Here is a 12,500-nt window from a genome sequence, read left to right as displayed (position 1 = left end):
GACCTGGTGGGGTGTGGGGGGGTCAAAGTGGGGGTATTGGGGGGTTTGGGGGAGTGGGGGAGAATCAAGGTGGGTGTGTGGGGGAGGGGGGGGGTCGGAAATACAGGAACGTTGCCCGTCGAGGTCACGAGACACGGCAATTGAGGTCAAGACTCGTGTTGGGGGGGTGGGGGGGGGAGAAAACGGGGAAATATTGTCTTCATTTGGCGATGGTTTGTCTGGGATACAAATTAAACTTTTTATGGTGAAAGGCTGGTAAATAAATACATGTCTGAACGTACACAGACATGTATACATTGTATCCATGCGCACGCTCATACATACATGCATACGTGGTAACAATAAAATACATGAATATGAATATTGATTTTGACCCGGCGTATTTTGTTGCTGTTTGCGAGATCGAAATTTGATTTTAAAAATATACGGACATAGATCTTTTTGATTTTCTTTGGCAGATGGTACGAATAAGATTTTTAGTGATGAGGGGAATTCAACCGTATTTCTAGCTGATTAGGGAGCAGGTGTTTCTTAGAGAAAGGTGTTTACATCATATATGAATGCCAGATAAGTCAGAGGTTATGAATGCTTACCTGACTTCACCTGTGACGTCAGATACATACAGTTAGAAATGTGTGAACGAGGCACTCCTAGAAACTAAGAAGAAATGATTTGTAGTTTCCATTTTGGAGCATTTATCGAAGAAAACGTCAATTTTCATCGCTACGTGTGATTGGTGTTAATACTTCCATTAATTCATTCAAGACATATCTCTCACGCATAAGAGGGGCACGCGCTACAAAACTCGTTTCTGTTTCAACAATTGGCTCAAAACACTCATGACTAACCATTTCTTACCCGAGAACCTCTGAGAGAGAGAGAGAGAGAGAGAGAGAGAGAGAGAGAGAGAGAGAGAGAGAGAGAGAGAGAGAGAGAGAGAGAGAGAGAGAGAATGAAACTCCATAAAACTGAATCCATTCTAGTGTGACCAACAGGACAACAGTTCCCTTGCCACAACCTCGTGTTTTAGACATGTAACCGACCGATTTTTACATGTTAATGATACCTTCCTTTGAGCTTTTGGCAATGGCCCTTGTTAGCATTTTCCTTCCAGTCTTGTCTTGTCTTTTAGCCGTTTTTGAGGAGGGTGAGTTAGATCGGTTTTACTGATTAAAGGAAAATGAGTTTTGGGACTTTTATGGTTGAGAAGCTAGCCAGGGTTGTGTTTTTTAAGGAAGAGGGGAGGAAGATTTTAAAAATAATTAGATGTCATGGTGAGAGAGTAACAAGAATGGTATTTTCGTTTATAGCAATCAAGTTCAAACATCCATTAGAATATTAGACGAATAAGTAGATACAAAAATACTATCCTGCATTAAGATGTCAAAATAACTCAAGCCTTTCCTCCCGTAAGTTACATGTCTGTAAAATAAAGTTGTATCCTGATTTTACCTCGACAGTGAATTTTATATTGTTTGGTCTGTTAACACGTATGATAAAGTTGTTACAAAACAGCTATCTCAATTGATCACGGTTAGCTTAGGCACCGGCAATCCATCAGATAATAAGTGTAAGTCAGATGAAGTTAAGATCCATCAATAACTCGAATATGATTTTAGACATCAGCTAAAGAACACTGAAATTCGTTTGCGAATCATAATGAAAGCTTTAAAAATCTCACATCAATTAATATAATCCATATTCACATCTCATGGATTTTTAGATCTAGAGCAAAGAAGCAGACACACTCGACACATAACTTAAAAGCCACGTAACCCAACTTCACAACAAACAACGTATTATATAACCCCCACAAACTCGCGGCAAGTTCAAAAGGCACACTCAGGGTTATTCACAGAGAGCCTGACGTCTACCTCGGATGCTGCAGTTAAGCGTTGCTAGTCCGACTGTGTGATCGCAGCTTCCCCTCATGATGCCAGCTGTCCAGGCGTGTTGTCCCGGATGCAGGTGTGGGTAGGAGGTAGAGGGGAGGGGAAGGGAGGGGGGGAGTTTGAAAGGTCCTCTTGCCAAGGTCTCCTCTCGCAATGGATGACAGGGGAAGCATCTCTATATATATAACGGAGGAAGGGATGGGGTTACAGACACACCCACGCACGCGGACGTAAGAGGAGTGATTGACACACGTGCGGATAACGTGCAAACAATTCACTGTAGTTTAATTTGTAGGTTGTTTTTCAACAAAGGAATTAGAGTACGGAAACGGCTATTTTAAGGAGTTACATAATGGTATCCTAAATACGTAATAGCTGATAAAGCAGTGGGAAAAATGACTTAAAACACAGTGCATCTACCCTCTCTGTTTGCCAGTAAATACAGGTTATACAAGAAGGCCTTATACTATACTCACTTACATATTGTTATATCATACTGACGAATGAATTTAATAAGTAGCACACACTGCATAGAGGGCAGTCAGAATATGTGGATAATACCAGTGACCTTTTTCACAGTCTGGGAGAACAATTATTATTATTCAATCAGCAACACATAAAATTCAGCCCACCCTCCTTTTAAACCACGTAACGACACTCACTCATGGTATAAGACCCCCACCATTGCCAGGTATAATTAGAGGCATCTCCTGGGCTGTAATGGAACGACGGTATACATAAAGGATTCTACACATTACTCACAGAGGTCAGGCATAAGTTCGAAGACGTGATGAAATAGTTCTAAGAGGCAAGTTCAGATATTGCCGAGAAAGGTTAAAAGGTAGTGTGGAGAGGAGGGGCATCGGTGGAGAGGGTAAGGGGGGAGGTGGAGAGGGTAAGGGGGGAGGGGGAGAGGGTAAGGGGCATCGGTGGAGAGGGTAAGGGGGGTGGGGGAGAGGGTAAGGGGGGGAGAGGGGGAGGTAGGGAGAGAGAGAAAGAAATGATGAAAGAGAAAACCGACTTGCCATGAATGGGACTTGAAGTGTGCTATGGGCAAGGGTGTCGATGCCTCAGTTTTATGCGGCGCTGTTGGTGACATATTCATAACGTAAAAACATGAGTGGTATCGTGAGAATCTTATTCATACTTTTCTTTTACGTTTTTATTTAGTATTGTTAACGAGGTCAACCTGTATTTATGCATGTTTCAAACTTGTTTCAAATGTGTTTCAGTTTTAGTCTCATTTTTCCATCTCGTTTTCGTTGATTCTATTGTGCTCTGTCTACACTCTTTATCTCTCTTCTGATATTCCGAGTTATCACCCTGCTGTTACTATCATAATGAATGTTTCATATGGATAACCTCACGTTATAATTTTATCCACCTCAATTATCGTTTTCTCTTTCTCTCCCTCTCCCTTCCTTCCTTCCTTCCTCCCTATCTCCCTCCCCAGCTCTCTACCTCTAGCCCTCTCTCTTTTTTTTTCTCTCTCCGTCATCTTTATCGCTCTCATTTCCTTTGCTTCTGTCATGCTGTCATCATTAAGCTCGCTTTGCACTGCAAGAGGTCACGCGAAGAAGCCTTGCTGACGTAACTCACGTGGCGGGAACTTTTGAAAGAGGGAAGAAGGCGTGTTTGAAATGATTGGGCGGGAAAAAAAATATAACGGCCTCTGATAACCGTTACGTTCGAAAGGAAATACGTTTTTTCCCCCGAATAATTTGGGGAGAGAAGAAAAATAAAATAACGGTCTGTATTATCCGATGGTTTAATTGGCTTGGACTTTATGAGTGTGGAGAGAGTGGTTCTTTTGGAAGTATGTGGTTAGTTTCATGAAGATGATTCGCATGAGAGAGGAGAGGAAAAAGATGGAGAGGAGGGAGGGAGAGGGGTAGGGAGAAGAAGGAGAGGGAGAGGGAGAAGGAGGAGAAGAAGAGGGAGTTAGAGTGAAAGGGAAAGAAAGAACGAGACAGAGAGAGAGAGAGATAGATAGAGAGAGAGAGAGAGAGAGAGAGAGAGAGAGAGAGAGAGAGAGAGAGAGAGAAAGAGAGAGAGAAAGACCGAAATGTAAACAAACGCCCGAGAGAAGACGGACGACAGACCTAAATCAACTCCACAGACACACATCCACACATGAGACCGATAGATCAGAGAACACCCCCCTCTCCCTCCCTCCCTCCCCCCACCCTCCCTCCCTCCTTTTTCCAAGAATGTTCTCCTCTGCATGACGTCCCAGCACAAAGGTTAAGGGCAGAATCACTCGTTTCAACACCGGGTCAAGACCGGCCAGGGTTATTACAGCGAGCTGGTCTGTTGGAGGGGCTTCGGGGTCTGTTAAATTCTCTTCGTTCTACCACGTCGATGGGAGGTTTGGATTGACGATGGTTGAGGGAGGGGGAGGGGGAGGGGGAGGGAGGGAAGGAGGAGAGGGGGAGGGAGGGGGGAGGGATATAGGGAGAAGGAGGGTGGGAAGGAGGAGAGGGGGAGGGAGAGGGAGGGAAGGAGAAGAGGGGGAGGGAGAGGGAGGGAAGGAGGAGAGGGAGAGGGAGGGAGGGAGGGAGGAGAGGGGGAGGGAGGGAAGGGAGGGAAGGAGGAGAGGGGGAGGGAGGGAAGGAAGAGAGGGGGAGGGAGGGAAGGATGAGAGGGGGAGGGAGGGAAGGAGAGAGGGAGAGGGAGGGAGATGGACAATTTTCAATAGGTTAGGGAGATCGAGTAAGTTTGAAATGGGAGAATATGATTGTGTATTTTTTTTCTATTTTTACCTTTTTATATTTGGTTTTGGTTTTCTCTATTTCTTTCTTCAAATTATTTTCCGGTTAGTTTTTCTTGTTTTTTTTTTTTTCTTTCTTTATCACTTCTCCCAACCACCTATTTTCCTCTATTCTCGCTCGACTCCACTTCCCTCCCTCCGTTCCACCTTGTCTCCTGCAATTCCTCTTCCCCTTGGCAGATTTTCCACCAACTCCTCTTCCCCCCTTTCCTCTCCCTCATCCCACCCACCTCCCCCTCTTTTCTCTCCCTCATTCCACCCACATCCCTCCCTTTTCTCTCCCCCCATCCCTCCAGCTCCCTTTCTTTTCTCTCTCCCTTCCTCCCTTCCTCCCTCTCCCCCCCTCCTTTCTTCTCCCCTTCTTTCTTCTCTCTTTTCATTCCCCTCTCCCCCTACCTTCCCCTCTTCTCTCCCCCTCCTCCCTCTCACCCCCTCCTTTCTTCTCCCTTTTCTCCCTGACTTCACCAACACCAAATGCTTGCCTTGGTGAATTTTTATATCACTTGCATTTCACGTTTTTTTCCTTTTAATTTCCCCAAGAATATTTTATTTTTTTCTATGTTCGCTTTCTCCCTTTCTTTCTTTTTGTCTTCTACTTTTCGGCTTTTTTTAGTTTCTCTTTTCCCCTCTTTTTTCTAGTGTTTTTTTCTTATTTTTGTCAGCTTATATTTTTTATTTTCACTATTCTTCTCGTGTTCTTTGTTCTTTTTTTTTTTACTTTCTTCCTCTTCCTATGCCTTGTTCCTTCCCTTCTTCCTCCTTCCTCCCTTTTTCTCCCTTCTCCTCCTCCTTTCCCATCCCTTCTTCCCCCCGTCTTTTTCCCCTCCTCTTCCTCCCCCCCTTCTTTCCCCCTCTTCCACCATTCCTTCCCCCCACCTTCCCTACCCCACCGCCCCCTACCCCACCCACCCCCACCCACACACCAACCTCATAACCTGACCCGGAAAAAATATATATATAAAAATAAATCCATCTCGCGTATGCAACCTGTATTCTCCCAAGGCATCGTTCTGCGCTAAAAGGTCTCGGCATCAGCTGGCATCCACATACAGTAACCTTTGACCTCTCGCCAACCCCCACCACCCCCTCCTCCTCCCCCCACCTCATTTTTGGGGTTGTGTGAAGTAACAGGATGATGAACTTCGAGATACGACCGAGATTATGAAACTGATATGAGTTGGTAAGGGAGAGGAGGATGAGGGGGAAGGGGGGGGGGGAGTGGAAGAGGGAGGGATAGGGAAGGGAATGAGATGAAGGGAGGGAGAAAGGAAGAGGGATGGGAGGGTGAAGAAAGGAAGAGGGATGGGAGGGTGAAGGAGAGGAAGAGAGGGAGAGGGAAGGAGAAAGGATTAAGAAAGGGTATGAATGGGTAAGAGAAAGAGAGGGGAAAAGGAAGAGAGAGAGAGAGAGAGAGAGAGGAGAGAGAGAGAGAGAGAGAGAGAGAGAGAGAGAGAGAGAGAGAGAGAGAAGTACTACCAATATTATAATTACACTGTTATTAGACTTTTATAGTGATAATACCGACTAATGATATCAGGTAAACGGGATATAATAAATTGCTATCATGATGACAACTGCAAAAGTTAATTCAAAATAAACCAATAAATTATATTTGTGAACAGTAATATGACAATTGAAACGATAACAACAATAACAACGATAATTACAAGCACTGACCTTAACAACATATCAGCATTGATAATGTTGTTGATAGTAGTAGTAATAAGAGCATTATCAATGATATTGTCATTAATAATTCCATTATTACAATAGCTACGGTCACCACTCGTATAATGGTTGTTAATGCTGGTTATTGTAGTGTTTGTTACGATAAAGGTAATGATGACAATAATGATAGGAGAAAATTTGCTGTAGTAATGGAGTAAGCTGATAATGACGATGCATATAAAATAGAGAAACTATATACAGTGGAAGGAGAGAGAGCGAGGGAGAGAGAGAGAGAGAGAGAGAGAGAGAGAGAGAGAGAGAGAGAGAGAGAGAGAGAGAGAGAGAGAGAGAGAGAGAGAGAGAGAGAGAGAGAGAGAGAGAGATAGAGAGATAGAGAAAACGAGACAGACAGACACAGACAGAGACAGACACAGAGATTCAGAAAGAAAAAAACACACAAACACATAAATAATGATAAACGAGAAGACAAACGAAATCAAACTAGATCTGTCTCAAGCATTTTCTTTCCTGTCTCTGGATTGCCAAACCCTCGCGAATTAGTTTACGATTGGTAGCACGTGAACTGTTGAGCAAAAGGGGCGCAACGGGCCTTTGGTATTTGCCACCGAGCTGATAAGGATAAGGAGAAACCGATAAGAGAGAAAGGTGGGAGAGGAAGGAAGAGGGAAGAAAGTAGAAAAGTAGACGTAGGGGTAGGAAGAAAGGTAGAATGAGGAGGAGAGGGAGAGGGGAAGAGGAAGAGAGGGAGGGAGAGGGAGAAAGAGAAAGAGAAAGAGTTAGAGAAAGAGAAAGAGATAGAGATAGAGATAGAGAGAGATAGAGATAGAGAGAGATAGAGATAGAGAGAGATAGATAGAGATAGAGAGAGATAGAGAGAGATAGAGATAGAGATAGAGAGAGAGAGAGAGAGAGAGAGAGAGAGAGAGAGAGAGAGAGAGAGAGAGAGAGAGAGAGAGAGAGAGAGAAGGAGAGAGAGAGAAGAAGAGAGAGAGACAGAGACAGAGACAGAGACAGAGAAAGACAGACAGAGACAAAGAGAAACTTTCTTTTCTAACGGTTGCAGTGCACACAGAGACACCCAACAAGAGCAAGGGCCCAGATGAAGAAATAATCACCACACAGCTTAGGCATAACACAGCAACACACCCATATATAGGCAGACGCACCCCTCCTATCAGTATCCTAAACAAACACCATTACCACACGTAAACACAAACACCACGAGATATAAATATAATATATAGATAACTTCCAGATCAATAGAACTTGTAGCGTTCACCTGCCACAGTGAACAAGGTCTGTGTCCCACGTGAGGATAAAAACTCGTTTCGAAGTGACTGAGAATGCTCGCAGTAACCGACTCTGCTGCACTGTACTGTGTGTGTGTGTGTGTGTGTATGTGTGTGTGTGTGTGTGTGTGTGTGTGTGTGTGTGTGTGTGTGTGTGTGTGTGTGTGTAGATAGAGATAGATAGATAGAGATAGATTGATAGATAGAGATAGATAGATAGAGATAGATAGATAGAGATAGATAGATAGAGATAAATAGATAGAGATAGATAGAGATAGATAGATTGATAGATAGAGAGAGAGTGAGAGAGAGATAGATAGATAGATAGATAGATAGATAGAGAGAGAGAGAGAGAGAGAGAGAGAGAGAGAGTTGGTGTGTCTTTGTTAGATAGATAGATAGATAGATAGAGAGAGATAGCTTGTGTCTGTGCGCGTGCGTGCGTGCGTGCGTGCGCGCATGTGCATCGGATTGATCTTGTGTCAGAGTGACTTGTTACACACACATCCGTATATGTACGTACGCAGCCATGCATAACAATAACACGTATGCAAAAAAACAAAACAAAAACACCCATATCTTACCTTCATACTGCATATTATATCAGTGCTTGAACACTTACACTGACGCACAGAATGGGTACACACAACGAGAGAAAAACCGGAATATAATAATGAAAATAAAAGAATACGGTGTTGCCAGCTCTTCACCTCTGGTAAGCGATAACAACGAGTCAAAATCTTTCTGCAACGTTGCAACCCAACCCCTCCCTCCCTCCCTCCCCTCCCCTCCCTCCCTCCCTCCCTCCCTCCCTCACTCACTCACTCCCTCCCTCCCTCCCTCCCTCCCTCCCTCCCTCCCTCCCTTCCCTCCACCTCAATCCGCCCCCACCCGATCTCCTGCAACACCCCCCCTCCCCCCTCCCCCCACTCTCCCCCTGCAGGAGGTGTGGCTAAGAACCAGCTTTCTTCATTTAGCACTTTCTCCGCTGTGCTCCGTCTACCGCAGCTGGTTAACGAGGCTTGTAAGGGGCGGGGGGTGAGGGGAGGGGGTGGGGGGAAAGGGTGAACTTGTGCACGAGTAATTTTGGAGGCTGAATGTAGGATGCTGAAGGGAGAGGGAGAGGGAGAGGAAAGGAGGGAGGGGGGGGGGAGAGGTGGGAGAGAGATAGGGGTGGGAGTGGGAGAGGAAATAAAAGAGGGAGAGAAATAGGGGAGGAGGGAAGGAGAGGGAGGAAGGAAGGGAGAATGAGAGGGAGAGGAGGGAGAGAGGGAGGGAGGCAGAAACAGAAACAAATGCAGAGACCGACAGAGAAGCAGATAGACAGACAAAAACAACAACAACATTAACGAACAATCACAAAAGACAGGGAAACTGATTGTATTGATCGCATGTCTGATTAATTTGAATCCAAGTCATATATCATATACATCAAAAGGGCATTTTACTCGAAGTCCGTTGAACCGAACTGCCTCTTCACCAAACTAAACGAACAATTTTAAACATTACTCATAGTTTGTGGTTGAGAAAACTACCCATTTCAACCACAACTATACTACGACTACCAGACAACCACAAAAAAGTCTGTTACTTTCATTATCATTCTCTTTTATTTTTTCCTCTTTTCTTCTTTCTTTTCGTCTTTCTTTCGTCTTTTGTTCTTCCATACGCCAGATTTCACCTTCTCAAGATACTTCGCAGAGGGGCATGGTTTTAAATACCCTCACAGAAACTTTACTTCTCTCTCTCTCTCTCTCTCTCTCTCTCTCTCTCTCTCTCTCTCTCTCTCTCTTGTGTCTTCCTGACTCGTCATTATTGGTGTTTATTTTTTTTTCTTTTTTTTCTTTTGTTATTTTTCCGTATTCTTGTCGCTGGAAAGTTTTGCTTGTGGGGAATTTTTTGTTTTCTTTTCTCTTTTTTAATCTCTAAATCTCTTGATTTATGTCTCTCTCTCTCTCTCTCTCTCTCTCTCTCTCTCTCTCTCTCTCTCTCTCTCTCTCTCTCTCTCTCTCCCTCCCTCTCTCCCTCTCTTCCCCTTCTCCCCCCTTCCTTCCCTCCTTTCCCCTCTCCCTTCCTCTCCCACCCCCCTTCTCCCCCTCCCCTCTCCCTCTCCTCTTTTTCTTTCACTCCCTTCCTCCCCTCCCTTCCCCCTCCCTCCCCTCCCCCTCCTCTCTCTTTTCTTCCCCCCTCCCCCCCGCAATTTCGTACGGGCTTACGTCATTCTCGCGACGTATAATGCAACCGATAGTTGTTGTTGCCAGGGTGCAACTCGTGTGCAATGCTCTTCTTCCTTTATTGTCATTCCTCGTTCGTGTCATGAAAGAGAGAAAACGAGCGTATTATTATTTTTTTTTTTTGTTATTTTTTTTTTTTCCTCTGTGTGCTGGTATTTCGTAAAAGCCTGATGCATGTCTGTATGTATGTATTGCTGTTCGAAAATACCGAAACGTGTTTGGAATACGTAATAGAGTTTCTCCGTATTGTTATATATGCGAAACACAAAAACAAAAAAATGGCGATGCTCATTCGTTTCCAAACATGGCGAGAGAGCGCACCGTCTCCCCCTTTGGAATTCAACTCTTAATGTTTAATGGCGCTATCTCCAGGCCCGGTTTCCTGTTATTAAACAAATTCAAGGTTATGTTGAGGCTTAATAAACTCTCAGGTGGAACAGTATTTTTCTACCACGAGTTATAAAAGGGTGTTTGTGGTCGTACGGTGCTAAGCATATGGGTCGTTGAAGGCAGTCGCTTGAAATTAAAACGGATTTATTGTCAGCTTTTTCATATCGTTTCGAGAATTCTTTAATGTTTTGTGCTTCCGTTTGAATATGCTCCTCCCTAATGAAGAATTATCCTTAGTTTTGATTTCATTTTCTTAGAAATCTGATACGAATTACATAGATAAATATTTGTACTATATATTTTGTGTGTGTAAATTTCATCTCTTTCTATAGCATGTAAAATGAAATCCAAACTAATCAAAACACACACATACACACAAAAGATAATATATATATACGCCCCGAACCCTCCTTTCTCTTTCTCACTCCCCCCCCCCCCCCCCACACACAACCAACCTCGCCACCCTGAACCTCTTTACTAAATCGACAACAGGTTTTACCACTTATAGCAACCCCCATCCCACGCATTTTCTCGTCATGAAGGTTATATGACATTTCTTTCCCTCATTTTTAGAAAATCATTTACGTTGAGAGGAAAAGAAAATATGTTTAAAAAGAATGGAGGGGGTTGGGTAGGGGGGGGGGGGGAGGAAGAGATGTGATTGTTTATTCATTTGATTGAATAATTTTTTTTTCCATTTTCACGTAAATTGTGATACGTTTTAGATGCGGTCATTTTTGCCCCTCATCCTGTTTGCCAAGTTTCTCGTCGCTTGTTTTTCTCCTCCTTTTTTTTACGGCTGTTATCCGAATTTTGGGTGAAACTGGTCGTTGCTGGAGGGCCGTAGACGTGCACAGTAGCTTTGCCGGTCTTTTTGAGGTATGTGAGATGCTCAAGATGTTTAAATAGAGATTTTCTATTGAATTGTTTATATTTTTTAGGTGGGGAGAGGGTTTGATTGTGTCTAGAGCGTATCCAGAAATACGTCAACGAGACTATTATTTAATGCGAACAGATGAGTTAAAATTCATAATTATGGAATAAACAACGTAACGCAATGATTGGGACCAAGTGATTCAGCAAATCAAACCGACTCAATTAGATAAAATAGTTCAGAAATAAAGCGGAAATGTGAATACGCTCGTATTGAATGTCCGGCAGCAGACGACGCCTTCTCCTTACATGGGTTCTGGCTAGAGCTTCGGTTTCACTTTCTACTAAAATGATAAATAGAAGGGGGTAGAAGGGAGGAGGGGGGGGGGGGGAGAAAGAGAGAGGGCTATAATTTAGTCATCTCTATTATAATTCGTTCAACTATTGGCTACTTACTGAATCGTCATGCTTATCAGGAAAGGAGAGAGATATGCAAATTGCGAAAGCAGAAGCCATTACCAAAGTTTCGGAGAATGTGGTCTGGTTTGTACAGAGTACGAGCGTAAAGTAACAAATTTCATTTTTATTTATTTTTTTCACTAATTATATTTCGTTCTTAATAAAAGTTTGGTGATGACAGGTATCACTTTGGAAAATAGCAGTTAAATAAATTATGCTTTTATTGTTTTATTGATAACAGACACAACGAAAGTTATATATTAGTTGCCTTACTCGCAAATTACAGGCTCTCTCATAATAACAATTTTGAGTGATAATGATCAATAACAAACGAAATGAAGAAACCAGCAAATGTCCAACACACAATTTCTTCTCAAAATTCTTAAGACAAGAGACCTAACGCGCATTTTTCTTTTGACCTTTGTAGCAGAAAGGTCAGCGATTCTTGGGCAAATCTCACGGAAATTGGTATTATCTATTCCTTCTATTTTCTCGTGGGTTTGCTAATAATATCCTTTTATCGTTTCTATGTCATCTCCTATTTTTTTTTTCTATTTCTGTTTTCTGAAAAAGAGAGATGGAGAAAAGGAAAGGAGAAAGAGATAACTTGAGATAGAGAATAAGAGAGAGAGAGAAAGAGAAAGAGAAAGAGAAAGAGAAAGAGAGAGAGAGAGAGAGAGAGAGAGAGGAGAGAGAGAGAGAGAGAGAGAGAGAGAGAGAGAGAGAGAGAAAGAGAAAGAGAAAGAGCGAATTCCGTGATAGCTGAATTGAAGCCTTTCATTTCAAGGCTAGGCCAGTATTGATTCAGGGGGGGGGGGGGGGGGGTGGGGTAGAAGGGAGGGGAGAGGAGAGGAGAGGTCGTATTAGCCAGAGTGGGGGTTTGGGGGTGGGGGTTATGAGGGGG

The 12,500-nt window shown here is 43.4% G+C and overlaps 1 protein-coding gene across 1 annotated transcript in view; it reads left to right on the top strand.

Annotated features, from left to right (window-relative positions):
* Window positions 1-12,500, top strand: part of LOC125027088 — a 91,097-nt gene that overhangs the window by 977 nt on the left and 77,620 nt on the right. The gene's annotated exons all lie outside the window — the stretch shown is intronic.

The sequence above is a fragment of the Penaeus chinensis genome, chromosome 7 (assembly GCF_019202785.1).
Source record: "Penaeus chinensis breed Huanghai No. 1 chromosome 7, ASM1920278v2, whole genome shotgun sequence".
NCBI lineage: Eukaryota > Metazoa > Arthropoda > Malacostraca > Decapoda > Penaeidae > Penaeus > Penaeus chinensis.
Note: the sequence above shows the minus strand (reverse complement) of the source record. Positions and strands in the feature narration are given on the sequence as shown.